Source organism: Sciurus vulgaris (genome assembly GCF_902686455.1).
Source record: "Sciurus vulgaris genome assembly, chromosome: 11".
NCBI lineage: Eukaryota > Metazoa > Chordata > Mammalia > Rodentia > Sciuridae > Sciurus > Sciurus vulgaris.
In genome coordinates this window covers 130059688-130076098 of record NC_136472.1, presented here as the reverse complement: position 1 = coordinate 130076098, position 16411 = coordinate 130059688, and positions in this window count along the sequence as shown.

Below are 16411 nucleotides of genomic sequence, written 5' to 3'. Positions count from 1 at the left end.
TCTTTAAGAAGTGAAACAGTAAATCATTTTAGTATCTGCAAAAACAAAAACAAAAAACAAGCTTTTTCAGGCAGGTAACTTCAAGCCCTGTGGCAGGAACACTCTGGTAAACCTGAAAAAGCCACAGAGACTTGAGGAAAGATGAGGCTTGAATTATGGGATAGAAGGCTGATACAATCAGAAAGGTTAACACAGTCTATAAATTATGCAAGACCTCGGAGATCAAAGAAATAGCTTAACTTTTGCTGTAAGTGAGCTGGGTAGCCATTGGAAAGCTTTAAGTCAAGGAGTGGTATGATCGGGCTCCCATTTTAGCATGGTCTAAATGCCTGGGTGCAATGATAAAGAAAGACAGGGCTTTCTTTCAATAATGAGTATTGATGTGGTTTGGACCAGGGTGGGAACAATGTAGATAGTGTGAAGTGGTCTGATTCTGGACATGTTTAGAAGTACAGCCACAAGGATTTTACCAATTAATTAGATGTAGAATGTGAAGTCAAGGATGGCCTCAAGTTTTTTTCCTTGAGTAAAATGGAAAGATGGGGTTGTCATTGATTGAATAGAGACAGCTGCAGGAGCATAAAAGTAGAACTGCAAGGGGTGGGCTGCTATGTGAACCTGTAAGTCACAGCATATAAGTGGTATTGAAAGCCAGAAAACTTGATTAAAAATTGTCTTGGGGATAAGACAAGATGGAGAAGATCTTAGGTCCAAGGTCTGAACCCAGAAAGGATAGGGGGATCAAGAAAACCAGTTAGTGAAACTGAGAAGCAGAATCCACAAAAGTAGGCAGATAAATACAGAACATTGTACTGTGAAAATGGTGTTCTGAAGCCAAGTGAAAGGAAAATATTTAGAAGAGAAAAGAGATAATGGCTGTGTGCTCAAATTATTTGACAGTCAAGTTAAGAGGACAACCTAAGAATTGATCACTCAATTTAGCGACGGATATTTTGATTAATGAAGTTTAATGAATGGCCAGGGTGAAAGCAAAGGAGAAAAATGAGATAAAGGATTGTAAATTTCGTTTAAAGGTGTCTGACTGAAAAGGACAGAGAAATGGGATGGTAGCTTCTTGTGGCCACTGGTGTGCCAGGACTTGCTGACAATGGAATCAAAGTGTTGACTCCAGCTGGACAGAGACATCAATCCTACAAAGGAGTGATCTGTTGCATATAATAAACGGTTATACAGATGCCAATTTGACTGGAGTGAGAAGATTCTTAGAATAGTTTTGATTTTCATTTCTCTAATTACTAGAGATGTTGAACATTTCTTCATATATTTGTTGATCAATCATAGATCCTCCTCTGTGAAGTGTCCTGCTCAGTTCCTTAGCCCAATTTATTGACAGGGTTATTGTTTTTTTTGTTGTTGTTAAGTTTTTTTCAGTTCTTTATATATCCTGGAGATAGTGCTCTATCTGATGTGCAGATGGTAAAGATTTTTTCTCCCATTTCTGTAGGCTCTCTCTTCACATTATTGACTGTTTCTTGCTGAGAAGAAGCGTTTTTAGTTTTTAAATCCGATTCCAATCCTTGTTAAGGAAGTCAGATCCTAAGCCAACATGATGAAGATTTGGGCCTGCTTTTTCTTCTATTAGCACACAAATAAAAATTTAAATTAAAAAATTAGCAAGCACTTAACATGCCTATAAAAAATTGGAGCCTGTGTAGCCTACTCCCAGTTTTACATACATTAACATTATTTCATATCTGTGATTCAGATTTATGTGAAGAAATAAATATTAGACATTAAAAATAAAATTAAAGTATTATGTACATCTAAAAAAGTATATAAATGCACAGGACACCCCAAAGATCATCATGTGACTGCGAATAGAATCAACCTAGTCAAAAGGAAAGAAAATCACACTTATTTGGTGTAATTAGGATTACAATCCAGAAAAGTTTAGTTTCAAATTGTTTTGTTTAAGTGTGCTCTTACATTTATAGCATTAAACCCCAGGAATGCTGGGAGTGTAGTTCAGTGGTAGAACATTTGACCAGCATGAGGGTGGTCCTGAGTTCCATTCTCAGCATTGCAAACCGTGTACACCTACAGGGAGTTGGAAAAAAACATCACTTATTAGTCAGGAACTCTTACTTGTGCTGGCAAAATGAAATTGTTATAAGAAAGTGACTGAGTACAGTCTGAGTCTCTGTGTAGTTTGGGGAAGAGGTTAAAATGTCTCAAAGGGGGCTGGGTTGTGGCTCAGTGGTAGTGCGCTTGCCTAGCATGCATGGGGCCCTGGTTTGATCCTTAGCACCACATAAAAATAAAGGTATTGTGTCTACCTACAACTAAAATATATATATATATATATATATATATATATATATATGTAAAATGTTTCAAAGATCAACTCATAACTCAACTCAAAATGGATCAAGGACTTAGGAATTAGACCAGAAATGCAGCAACAATAGAAGACAAAGTAGGCCCCAAATCTTCATCATGTGGCTTAGGATCAGACTTCCTTAACTTGACTCCCAAAGCACAAGAAATCAAAGCAAGAATCAATAAATGGGATGGACTCAAACTAGAAAGCTTTTTCTCAGCAAAGTATACAATCAATAATGTGAAAAGAGAGCCTACAGAGTGGGAAGAGAATCTTTTCCACATGCACTTCCAATAGAGCACTTATCACAAAATTTATAGAGAACTTACAAACCTTTACACCAAAAATATAAAGAACCCAATCAATAAATGGGCTAAGGAACTAGAAAGACACTTTACAGAAGAAAGACATACAGGCGATTAATAAATATATGAAAAAGTGTCAACATCTCTAGTAATTAGAGAAATGCAAATTAAAACAACTCTAGATTTCATCTTACTCCAATTAGAATGGCTATTATCAAGAACAAGCAATAATAAGTGTTGGCATAGATGTAGGAGAAAAGGCACACTCATACATTGCTGATGGAGTTGCAAATTGGTGCAGTCACTCTGGAAAGCAGTAAGGAGATTTCTCAGAAAACTTGGAATGGACCCACCACTTGACCCAGCTATCCCACTCCTCGGTTTATACCCAAAGGACTTAAAATCAGCATAATACAGTAACACAGCCACATCAATGTTTATAGCAGCTCAGTTCACAATAGCTAGATTATGGAACCAAACTAGATGCCCTTCAACAGATGTATGGATAAAGAAACTGTATATATACACAATGGAATATTATTCAACCATAAAGAATAATAATATTACAGCATTTGCAAATAAATGGATGGAATGGAGAATATCATGCTAAGTGAAATAAGCCAATCCCAAAAAACAAGACTGAACATTTTCCCTGATAAGTGGATGATGATATATAATGGGGGTGGAGGCGGCGGGGAATTGAAAGAAGAATTGAGGAACTTTAGATTATGTAAGAGGAAATGAGAGGGAGGGGGTATGAAAAATGGTGGAAATGAGACAGACATCATACCCTATGTATATGTATGATTATACAAAAGTATGAATCTACATCGTGTACAACCATAGAAACGAAATGATGTACCCCATTTGTGTACAATGAATTCAAAATGCAGTCTGTAAAAATAAATAATTTAAAAAAAACAGGTCAACTCATGGGATGGAGCATGCAAGTCTGCTACCCAGTTCAAAATTTTAGCTGCAGACTAGACTGGATCTGATTAAATAAGTGGCCTCCTTTAAGTGCTCTTCCGTCTTGACAGGTTTTCCCCTCAACAATTGCCAAAAGCAGCCTTATTTCTTTGCAATGATTTTCTGGTTTATGTTTATTATTTACTTATTTTAATTTATAGTTTTTTTCTTTTGTTAGCTCTCAAGTTGAATAGGTTTATTTTAAATCTTTCATATTTTCTAAATATGCAGTTTGAAACTTTACATTCTTAATACATTTTTAGCTCATCATACAAGTGTTGGTATGTGATATTGTCATTCAGTTTTAAATATTTCTGAGTATTTGTTTTTCCTTGATGAATAAATTGTGTGTACGTATTGTAAATGTTGTTTTTTTTTTTTTTTTTTCCCCTCAGACTGATGCTTGTTTTAGTCAGCTTTTGTGTGGCTTTGACAAATACACCTGACAAATATAATGGTGGAAAAGTTTATTTTTGGCTCATGATTTCATGATTGGCTCAGTCCATGGTTGGACTAACTGCTTAGCTCTTCGATGAAAGGGAGGAGCAGAACATCACGGTGGAAGGACAGGTTGAGGAAAGCAGTTAGACCATGGTAATAGGAGAAGAGAGAGAGCTCCGCTCACCAGGGACAAAATCTAAACTTAAAGGCACATCCCCAGAGGACCTACTTCCTCCATCCATATCTTACTTGCATACAATTACCACTCAGTTAATTCACATCAATGGATTAATCCACTAATTAAGGTTTTCATAATCTGATCTTTCACTTCTGAATATCTTGCATTATCTTACACATGAGCTTTTGAGGACACCTCATATCTAAACCATAACAATGGTATTTACACTGTCATCAGAGAATCTGGCTGATATGTCAATTTTTGAAATTTGTTAAGCTTATTCTCAATTACTTAATCAATTTTATAAATATTTCCAGTATAAATCAAAAGTATTTACATTCTGTATTTGATGAATTCTATATATGTTCACTAGGCCTAACTTAAGTAATGTTCAAATCTTCTATATACTTATTTAATTTTACTGCACTTGTCTTTACACTAAAAGGGAGAATTATTAAACCTACCCACTACTAAGTGGATATGTCATTCCTATTTAAAATTTTGTTGAAAAATCAAATCTTTGTTATTTTCCCAGTGACTTATTTATCATTTTATGGTTTCTCCTATCTCTAATAATACTTTTTTCTTTTTTTTTCAGTGAGAGGACACCCAGGGGCACTTTACCAGCAGGCTACATCCCTAGTTCTTTTTATTTTGAGACAATGTCTTGCTAAGTTGTTAAGGTTCTGGATAATTTGTTGAGGACAGCCTCCAACTTGCAGTCCTCCTGCCTCAGCCTCCTGAATTGCTGGGATTACAGATAGATGCCACCATGCCCAGAGTCTAATAATGCTTTTTTTTTTTTTAAATTAAACTTTGTGAGATAATTGTAAATTGACATGCAGTTGTAAGAAATAATACAGAGAGATCCTCATAGCCTATACCTATTTCCCTCAGTGGTACCATCTTTCAAGCTATATACTATGATATAAAATACATCAATCATTCAGTTAAAAATGCTGGAGAAACTGGGGTAGAAGGAACTTACATCAACATTCTAATGGCTATATATGACAAATTCAAAGCCAACATCATACTCAATGGAGAAAAACTGAAAACTTTGCCTCTAAAATCAGGAACACAACAAGAATATCCACTCTCATAATTTCTATTTGATACAGTTCTTGAAACTAACCAGAGCAATCAGGCAAGAGAAGAAATTAAAGGAATACAAATAGGAAAAGAAAAGTCAAAACATCTGTTTGCTGATTATGTGACCCTATCTCTAGAAGACCTCTCCCACCCCACAAAAAAAAAAAAAAAAAAAAAAAAACACACTCCACAGAGGATTTCTAGGGCTGATAATGAATTCAGCAAAATAGCAGGATACAGATCAATATCAATATCAATATTTTTCCAGATGCTAACAATGATTCAGTAAGAGAAAGAAATAAGGAAAACCATCCCTTACACAATAACCTCAAAACGATGGGAATTAATCTAACAAAAGGAGGTGAAATATCTCTATAATGAAATTATAGAACACTGAAGAAAGAATTGAAGATGACCTGAGAAGATGTAGTATTCACATGTTCTTGGATACACAGAATTAATGTTGTTAAAATGGCCTAACTACAAAAGTAATATACAGATTCAATGCAATCCCATGAAAATATCAATGACATTCTTCACTTAACTAGAAAAAGTCCTTTGATTCATTTGGAAGAATAAGAGACCCAGAACACCCAAAGCAACTCTGAGCAAGAAAAATGATATAGTAGGCATAACAATACCCCAATCTCAAATTATACTAATAAGCATAGTGTAGCAAAAAACAGCATTGCGTTGGCATCAAAATAGACATGAAGACCAGTGGAAAAGAATAGAAAACAGAGGACCAACCCACATACTTACAATCAGTGATAAAGGTACCCAAAATATATATTGGGGAAAAGTCAAACTTTTTAAAACAAAATGGTGCTGGGAGAACTGGATACCCATATTGTAGGAGAATGAAATTAACTCCCTATCTCTCACCCCTGCACTAAAGTCAAATCAAAATGGATCAAAGACTTAGAATTAGACCAGAAACCTTGCAATGGCTATAATTAAAACATAGGTTCAACTTTCCATCATATACATCCAGTCATCAACTTCCTCAATAAGACACTTAAAGCTTAAGAAACAAAATCAAGAGTCAATAAGTTGGATGCCCTCAAATTAAAAAGCTTCTACACAGCAAGGAGAATGATTAAGAGCATGAAGAGGGAGCCTACAGAATGGGAGAAAATATCTTTGCCAGCTTCTCCTCCAAAGGGATTAATATCCATAATATATAAAGAATTCAAGAAACTAAATGCCATGAAGGAGAGATTGGTCACAGACGCAGGGTGGACAGCAGCTAGCTCAGTGTCTCTCATGGACTTTGTTTGATCCACGCCTCATCTCTCCTGGGAAAGGAGGGAGGCTTCGACGTGAAAAGGGAGCCACTGCGGTGTGAGCTTGATGACAGACTTCTCTCAAACTTGTGTGTTGAGGAGACTCAGATGTTGGCCTCAGCTTCAAGGCTGAACTCAGCAGATTGGTCCATGAAAATTTCTGTACTGAGACAAAGGAAAGGATCTGTCAGAAAGCAACACCTATTATCCTGGGCTTTGGCAACAAGGAAAGAAGATAGGTATAGTAGACATCCTGCATTATCTGACAGAGGCTGAAGATGGGTGGTGGGGAGAAGTATAACATTCCAGCCCTTTACTCTAGAAATGGTAGTAAGAACCCAACAGCAGTTTAATAGACAGAAGACCAAGGATCAGAATTCCCAGATCAAATTGTTCATAAGAAAAAGAAAGAGAAAAAATAAGTGTAAAGAAAAAAGAAAGAGGACATGGTTATAACTCATCAAGCAGTTGCATGACAGCCATGCAAAATGGGAAAGGAACAAAAATTTTCCAAGTAATCCAAATTGAAATACTAGTTTATCAGTCCTCAGCTTTACTTTTTAAGTCTAAAGCTAATCAGAACTATGCTAGAATCAAATTTAGTGAGGCCAACCATCAGCCAAGTGTTCTTCCCAAACACCAAACTACTGGGTTCCTGTGAACTTTAATCCTTCAGGACAAGGAAATGACATTTCAACTAAAAACCTTACTTAAAGTACAGGTATAAAATAAGATTAAGTGCTAATGTTTAAATTTAGTTATGCTTACAAGTAGTTGTCAGGTGGTCTGAAACAAATTACAAGATTCACTAGGGGAATTAACCGATTTATGTAAAACTGCTTATTATTGTAAGAATATTAATCAAACTTCATCTCATTTGTTTTATATATTGTATGCACTGTGATGTAATGGTGGTTATCGGTACAACTTAAAATAATTGTACTTGATAGTGTTTCAATTGAATAGCTTTTAAATGAAATCCAGGTTTATATTTGGGGAATGGTTTAAAGGAATCAACTTTTTCTATTTTTATTGGTGGAATATAGTAAAACTTAAGATTCATGGATAAGTAGATTTACTTGGAGTGAATCAGATTAAGCATCTAGCTGAGACAAGGATTGAAAAGTAGGTGGACATTTGAAAGTTCAATGTCCCAGAAAAGCCAAACTATTAACATGCCAACAACTTAATGCACTGCAAGAGAAAATGTGAATTTTTAATAGTTGCATTTTTACTAAATTGCACAGTCATGAATGTGTAAAGGGCACTTGGGTTTATTAGAATGAGGCACAGTATACACAAGTTGTCTTGTTTCTTAATCATTGTGGATAGGTGTCTGCCAATAGATGGACCCAAAACCATTTTTTACTGAGTATTGAGCACTCAGTAGCTTTCAAGTACAATTTTTGTATTACAGCAAGGCACAAGCTAGTCTTACAGTGATCTGGCCTCATATCCTTGCAAAGCTTAAAAGTGGAGAATTGTATACTGTGAAAGTTCCAAGTACCTAGGAAAGAAGAGCCATGTAAATATACACAATCAACTTGTAGCATATGTAAGTCTTCTTGGTCTTTAGCCTACAAAATAGAATATCTTAGTATGAATTTGCTGAATGTAGGACCATGGACTGTTTTTTTTTATTATTAATTTTAAAGGTCCAGAATTGCTTTTAAAGTTTGCCCTCATGCTAAAGTGCCAGTGTATGTATGTCTTAACCTGTGTAATAAGTTTCTATTATAACTAAAAAGGTTTAAGCTGCTAGAACATTTCTAATTTTTAGGAGATATAAAATGCAGGATTCCACCACTCTCCAGTCTGTAAACCTAAAATTAATTTGGCTTTCACCAATTCTTTTAACCAATGATACAAAAGGAAATGGTGTTTGGTGCCAGTGGGTTTCTTTTTTTTTTTTTTTTTTTTTTTTTGGTTTTGGTCATGAGTTAAATACATCCCAGGGGACCACTTATACAAAAGATGTATAACAACACCCCCTGTAGCATGTTTTACCAACCTTAAGGGAAAATGCTAAATATGATAGCCTAACAGCAAATTAGAAAGTGCATGGGCCAATTAAAAAAATTCTGATAATGGCCTACTTTGTATTTTGGCACCTTTTTTGATATTTTAAGTATAACAGGCTAATTTGTATTTCACTAAATGAATTTAGATGACACCATTGTCCAGTCAAATACTGAACAGACTAAAGGCCAAAATTTATGTAGTACTTATTTTACATGATATGAATTTGAAACATTAAATTTAAAAAAATTTTCTCCCCCCCACAAAAAAAACTAAATGCCAAAAAAACATATAATTTAATCAATAAGTGGACAAAAGAAGTAGAGACATTTCTCAAAAAAAGAAACACAAATGGTCAACAAATACACACAAAAAAAATGTTCAACATCTCTAGCAATCAGGGAAATGCAAATCAGAAATATATTAAGATTTCATCTCACTTCAGTCAGAATGGCAATTATCAAGAACACAATAATAATGAATGCTGATGAGGACATGGGGGGGAATTACATTGATCCATTGTTTGTGGGACAGCAAATTATTACAACCACTCTGGAAAGCAATGTGAAGATTCCTCAAAATACTAGGGATGGAACCACCAAAGACCCCAGCTAACCCACTCCTCAGTATTTATCCAAAGAACTAAATCAGTATACTATAGCAATACATCCACTTCAATGTTTATAGCAGCAGAATTTACAATAGCCAAAATATGGAATTAACCTAGATGTCTATCAGTACATGAATGGAATTCAAAGAAAATGTGGTACATGTACACACATTGGAGTTTCACTCACCACACACCACACACACACAAAAAAGAATGAAGTAATGGCAATTTGCCAGTAAATGGCTGGAATGGAAAACATGCTAAGTGAAATAAGCCAGACTCAAACAATCAAGGGTCAAATGTTTTCTCTCGTATATGGAAGCTAGAGTAAAATAAGGGAAAGAAAGCAGCAGAGGTAGGGATTGATATCATAAATACACAGGGACGATCAGTGGAGTGGAAGGAGAATGAGAAGAAGGGAAAGGGGAAGAAATATGGAATGAATACCATGAACTCATGTTATGTACATTATAAAATGTACAAAAGGCAATTTCATCTTTATGTATGAGAAGAAAGAACCAAAAACAGTGATAAAGGAGTGAAAGGAAGGACCAGTAGAGTAGAGGAAGGAGGAATAGGGGAGAGAAGCAAGGAGGAAATGGGGTGAATGGGGATTGAAATCAAATTCCTTGCATGTATGTTTCTGTCAAAATGAACCCAATTACTAAGCATGATTATAATTCTCTAATTAAAAAAAAAGACCTAAACTACAATATAGCAACCAAGATGTTGACACTGGTACAATAAAAGTACAGGATCTTTCCATCATTACAGGGACTGCATTTTTATAGCCACACCTACTTCCTTCTGCTACCCTCCCTCGAGGTTCTGGCAATCAGTGATTTGTTCTGCAATTCTAAAATTTTGTCATTTTAAGAACATTACATACATATGTCAGGGGAAGAAAAATCAAAAGGTGTCACATTGGTTCAGTAACACTTAAAATGCAGTCAGAAGGCCATTGATATATCTTCACTGAGCCTTCTCATTTGCATTGTGACCAAACATTAGGCAACCACCATTCATTAGCTTTTTCAGATCATTCATGGAGCCTACCTGATTTCCCTGAGTCACCTAGATATTGAGATCACTCCCCACTCCCTTTCATAGAAAGCAGCCTAACTCTTATGAGTATCGATCGCGATTCCTGACAAGCAAATGATAAAGGTACCACGCCGTCACTCTTTGTGGTTTTCCACTTTAAATACAGCCTAACAAGCACATTTTCAAAACTGCAATCCTAATTAGCCCAAATAAATGTGATTTCCCTTGTTCTCAACTAGGGTGATTTTATTTTCATGACACAGTATGATAATTTTTTTTTTTTACATTTGAATCTATGATCCATTTTGGGGCTGGTTCCCTACACAAAACCCATCCCAATCTTTGTACTGTCCCTGATGTCTCAGGGAAAAAATGCCAATCAAATTGATATTCTAGAGTATGTATTTTCCTAGTACTTGTTTTTTTTTTAATTTTTAAAATTTATTAATGCTTTTTTCAGTTCTAGAAAACAAACTCAGGGCCTCTCATATACTATGTAAAACACTGAGATATAGCCCCCAGCTTTCCTAGTATTTATTTTTATGTTAGCATTGTAATAGTATTATTATAAATAGTGTTATCAGTACTAATTATTATATTAGTATTTGTATTGGTATTATTAGTTTTATCTATACAAAATTATTAGTATTTTTACATTAACATGGCTGCCATTGTAGAATTAAAATATATTATTTCAAGTCTGACTACAGTCAAATATCTATTAGTTCTTACTTAACTCGTATTCCAGTTGTCTAGTAAGAGAAGATTGAGGATTTCCAAATTAAATTATTGTGCAAGGATACCATAGAACACTATGAAGCTCAACAATAAACAATACGTATATTAATGTAAACATTGAACATTGACTAACCAAAACTCTTGATGTAACTATATGGGAAAATAGGCAGAGAGATTATGGTGGTGTGAAGAAGAAGTACAAGAGCTGTACAATTCTAATTTTCCATAATAAGAGATGATAAATTTACCTAAAATTAAAAATCAATAAGTAAGAGTTTATGCGGTTTTGCATCTGTAAATAATTACCCAGAAAAAATCAGACAAATGCTTTGAAAATGACTCTGAAGGACACAAACCAGTAGTGTAGTAAGATGGGAAAGAAGGCTACAGTTTTCACTAAAAGTCTTATCAAAATATTTGACTTAGATTATTTACATGTAGAACTATGATATATTAAGAGTTAATTTTAAAAGTTTAAAAAAGAAACAATTTGCCAAAGGCAGTTCTAAATCCTGTTCACACAATCTTTCCCTCACTGGAACACTGATAAAAGAACAACTCGATACTGTTCTTTTCTAAAAGAAATGGACCGAGAAATAAAAGCGGGCACTGACCAAGGAACGCCGCAGTTCCCATACTCTGCAGAACATGCCTGAGGCGGGTGGCACAGAAAGAAAAAAGCAACCCTCTCTTCTGATGTGTTTTGGAGAACAAGGTTGCTAGTTAGATTCCCACCATGCCCAGTAATGGACAGATTTGATATCTACAGACCTCTGCAAACTGGGGTTACTTTAAGTTCCATCTTTGGCCATAGAGAGTCCTTTCACCAGTGGCTCCTGTATCTATTTAACAGCTGCTTTGCCTTTTGGCCATCATTTGTACTTCCTGCTTCAGAGCTGCACACAGATAATCCTCCAAGGCACCCTAGTTCTTTTTACCTCTAAGAAACACATATCTGAAGTTAGACAGTCTCATTGCTAATGGATTTCCATTGCTTTTCAGTGCATAGATTTTAGAAATATTGCTTTTGAGAAAAAGCCAAAAACCTAAAACAACTAAACCATTTCCCAAAGTGGTGTACCATTTCCCTTTTCTGCCATCAATATATGACAATTCCAGTGGCTCTGCATTCTTGCCAATATTTGATGTTTTAGGAATTTTAATTTCAATCATCATAGCAGATTTGAAGTACTGGTTCTTTTTTTTTTTTTTTTTTTTTTGTGGGTGCTGGGAATCGAACTCAGGACCTTGAGCATGGTAGGCAAAGTTCTCTGCCACTACCTTAAAATGAGTCTGCTCATTTTTATTTTAATTTGCATTATCCTGTTGTCTGATATCAAGTACTTTTTCATGTACTTAATAGCTCATCTATATGTGTCTTATTTTGTAAGTACTCATTGAATCCTGTTACCATTTTTTTTAATTTCAAAATGTCCTTTTCTCATGAGTTGCAGGAATTCTTCACAAGTTCTTTATCAGATAAGTGTGTTATATTTCCTCATGTGGTTTAGGTGCCCCTTTTGATAAGCAATTTTAAAATTCAATGGAATCCATTTATAAACCTTTTATATCTCATGGTTATTGTTTTCTGTGCCTCTCTAAGTCACCTTTGCCTACCTCAAGATTATGAAAGTTTTAATTTTCCCCTAGGTGCTCATGGTTTGAACTTCTTAATAAAAGTTTGTGATTCTTCTTAAAATACCTTTTCACATTGTGAGAGGTAGAAATTGAAGCTATGTTTTCATCTGTTGAACATTTGATCCAGCTCTTTTCAGCACGATTTATTGAAAAGATTCCCTTTACCCACTGAATTTGCTTTTACTTCTTGTCATAAATCAGGATATACATATATCTATATCTATACATATATACATATGTGTGTATGTATGTATTCTCTCTTCTGTTTCATTAATATGTATGCCTTCCTTACTCTAATATGAAACTCTCTTGATAGTTTATAGTTTTCTAGAAAGTTATGAAATTAGAGTAAGACCATCCAACTTGAATTTCAGAATTATTGAATTTCAGTATTCAATATTATATTGAATTTTCATTAATAAATATTCAATCTGTGGCCGTTCTAAGTCCTTGTATTCTGTACACTTTAAAAATAAAATTGTCAAATTCTGACTCCTACCATAAAGAAATTCTGCTGAAATTTAATTGAGTTGCATTAATTCCAATTGATTCTGTAGGTCAATTGAAGAATTAAATCTTAATACTGAGTTTTTCAACCTATGAATATGGTATAGCTTTCCATTTATTTGGGTCTTTAATTCTTTCAGCAATAGTTTACTTTTAATGTAGAGGACTTAGATGCATTTTCTTAAATTTATTCCTAAATATTTTGTGTTCTGGGATATTATACTTTTAAATTTCATTTCACAATTGTTTATTGCTAATATTATATATTCTGATTTTTTTAGAACTACTTTCTCAGATAAATCTGGCTTTACAAGATTGCAATAAGATTGATTTAAGGTTGATTTTAGTCTGCTCAGACTGCAATATCAAACATCTCAGATTGGCTGGGAGCAGTGGTGCAGGCTTTTAATACCATTTACACAGGGAAAAATGAGGCAGGAGGATCATAAACCCTAGGCTATTCTGAGCAGCTTAGTAAGACTGTCTCAAAAAAGAAGAAAAAAAAATTCAACCTGCTATGGTTCATACATGAGGTGTACGCAACCGAGACACCAGGAATGCTCAGAGGTAAAATGCTTAGAGTATGAAAGTTGAACCTATTTAGTCCTTCTGATTTTAAATGGACTGAGTGATAACTTTAGGCAGGTGGGGCATGGCTGGCAGAAGTAGCGCACTGGGGGCATAACTTTGGGGTTTACATTCCCCTGGAACCTCATGTCTTTCTGTTTTCTGGCTGTCATGAGCTGAGCAGCTTTCCTCTTTCATGCCTTTCTTTCATGATGTTCCACCTCAACTCGGGCCCTAGAGTGATGGGAGTCCACCAAACATGGACTGAGTCTCTGAAACCATGAGCCAAAATAAACTTTTTCTCCTCCAAGTTTTTCTTGTCAGGTATTCTTGTCACAGTGATGAAAGGCAGACTAGCTCAAAAACAAAACAAAACAAAACAAACAAACCCCCAAAACACAGATGGCGTAGTTTGAAAGATAGGCATTTATTTTATTACAGTTCTGGAGGCTAGAGTATCAGCAGGGTTGGTTCCTCCTAAGGGCTTACGAATCTGTTCAATGCCTGTCTCCTAGCTGCTGGTGACAGCTGACAAGCCTTGGTGTAGCTTGCATAATGGATTCATCACTCCAATCTCAGCCCCCCTCTTAACATGATTATCTTCCTGTGCCTGCATATTCATCTGTGTAGTCACCATCTTATAAGGACTAGTCATACTGGATGGATCAAAGGTTTACACTACTCTAGCATGACCTCATCTTATCTAATTACATCTGCCAAATAAATCACATTCTGAGGTACTTGGAATTTGGACTTCAACATTACCTTTTTTTTTTTTCAATTGTAAACAAATGGGATACATGTTGCTTCTATGTTTGTACAGGGCGTAAAGCATACCATTTGTGTAATCATAAATTTACATAGGGTAATGTTGTTTGACTCATTCTGTTATTTTTTCCCTTCCCCCACCCCTCCCATCCCTCTTTTCCCTCTATACAGTTCTTCCTTCCTCCATTCTTGCCCACCTCCCTTACCCTAACTCTAACCCTAACACTAATCCCTTCACTCCCCATTATGTGTCATCATTGCTTATCAGCGAGATCATTCGTCCTTTGGTTTTTTGAGATTGGCTTATCTCACTTAGCACGATATTCTCCAATTTCATCCATTTGCCTGCACATGCCATAATTTTATCATTCTTCAGGACTGAGTAATATTCACAGTTTCTTTATCCATTCATCATTGAAGGGCATCTAGGTTGGTTCCACAATCTGACTATTGTGAATTGAGCAGCTATGAACATTGATGTGGCTGTATCTCTGTAGTATGCTGATTTTAAGTCCTTTGGGTATAGGCCAAGGAGTGGGATAGCTGGGTCAAATGGTGGTTCCATTCCAAGCTTTCTAAGAAACCTCCACACTGCTTTCCAGAGTGGCTGCACTAATTTGCAGCCCCACCAACAATGTATGAGTGTACCTTTCTCCCCACATCCTTGCCAACACCTGTTGTGGCTTGTATTCTTGATAATCACCATTCTAATTGGGGTGAGATGGAATCTTAGGGTGGTTTTGATTTGCATTTCTCTTATTACTAGAGATGTTGAACATTTTTTTCATATATCTGTTCATTGCTTGTACATCTTCTTCTGTGGAGTGTCTGTTCATTTCCTTAGCCCATTTGTTGATTGGATGTTTGTATTCTTGGTGTACAGTTTTTTGAGTTCTTTATAGATTCTGAAAATTAGTGCTCTATCTGAAGTATGAGTGGCAAGATATTCTCCCACTCTGTAGGCTCTCTGTTCACATTACTGATAGTTTCCTTTGCTGAGAGAAAGCTTTTTAGTTTGAATCTATCCCAGTGGTTGATTCTTGTTTTATTTCATGTGCTATGGGAGTCCTGTTAAGGAAGTCTCATCCTAAGCCAACAAGTTGAAGATTTGGACCTACTTTTTCTTCTATGAGATGCAGGGTCTCTGGTCTGATTCCGAAGTCCTTGATCCATTTTGAGTTGAGTTTTGTGCAGGGTGAGAGATAGGGATTTAGTTTCCTTCTGTTGCATATGGATTTCCAGTTTTTCCAGCATCATTTGTTGAAGAGGCTATCTTTCTCCATTGCATATTTTTGGCACCTTTGTCTAGTATGAGAAAATTGTATTTATTTGGGTTTGTGTCCGTGTCCTCTATTCTGTACCATTGATCTACCTTTCTATTTTGGTACCAATACCATGCTGTTTTTGTTACTATTGCTTTGTAGTATAGTTGAAGTTCTAGTACTGCGGTACATCCAAGTTCATTTTTCCTGCGAAGGATTGTTTTAGCTATTCTGGGTTTCTTATTCTTCCAGATGAATTTCATGATTGCTTGCTCTATTTCTGTAAGGTACGTCATTGGGATTTTAATTGGAATTGCATTTTGACAGTATTAATTCTTCCTATCCAAGAACATGGGAGATCTTTCCATTTTCTAAGGTTTTCTTTAATTTCTTTCTTTAGTGTTCTGTAGTTCACATTGTAGAGGTCTTTCACCTCTTTTGTTAGATTGATTCCCAAGTATTTTATTTTTTTCAAAGCTATTGTGAATGGGGTAGTTTTCCTAACTTTTCTTTCCAAAGATTCATCACTTATGTATAAAAATGCATTAGATTTATGAGCATTGATCTTATATCCTGCTACTTTACTGAATTCATTTATGAGTTCTAGAAGTTTTCTGGTGGAATTTTTTGGCTACTCTACATAGAA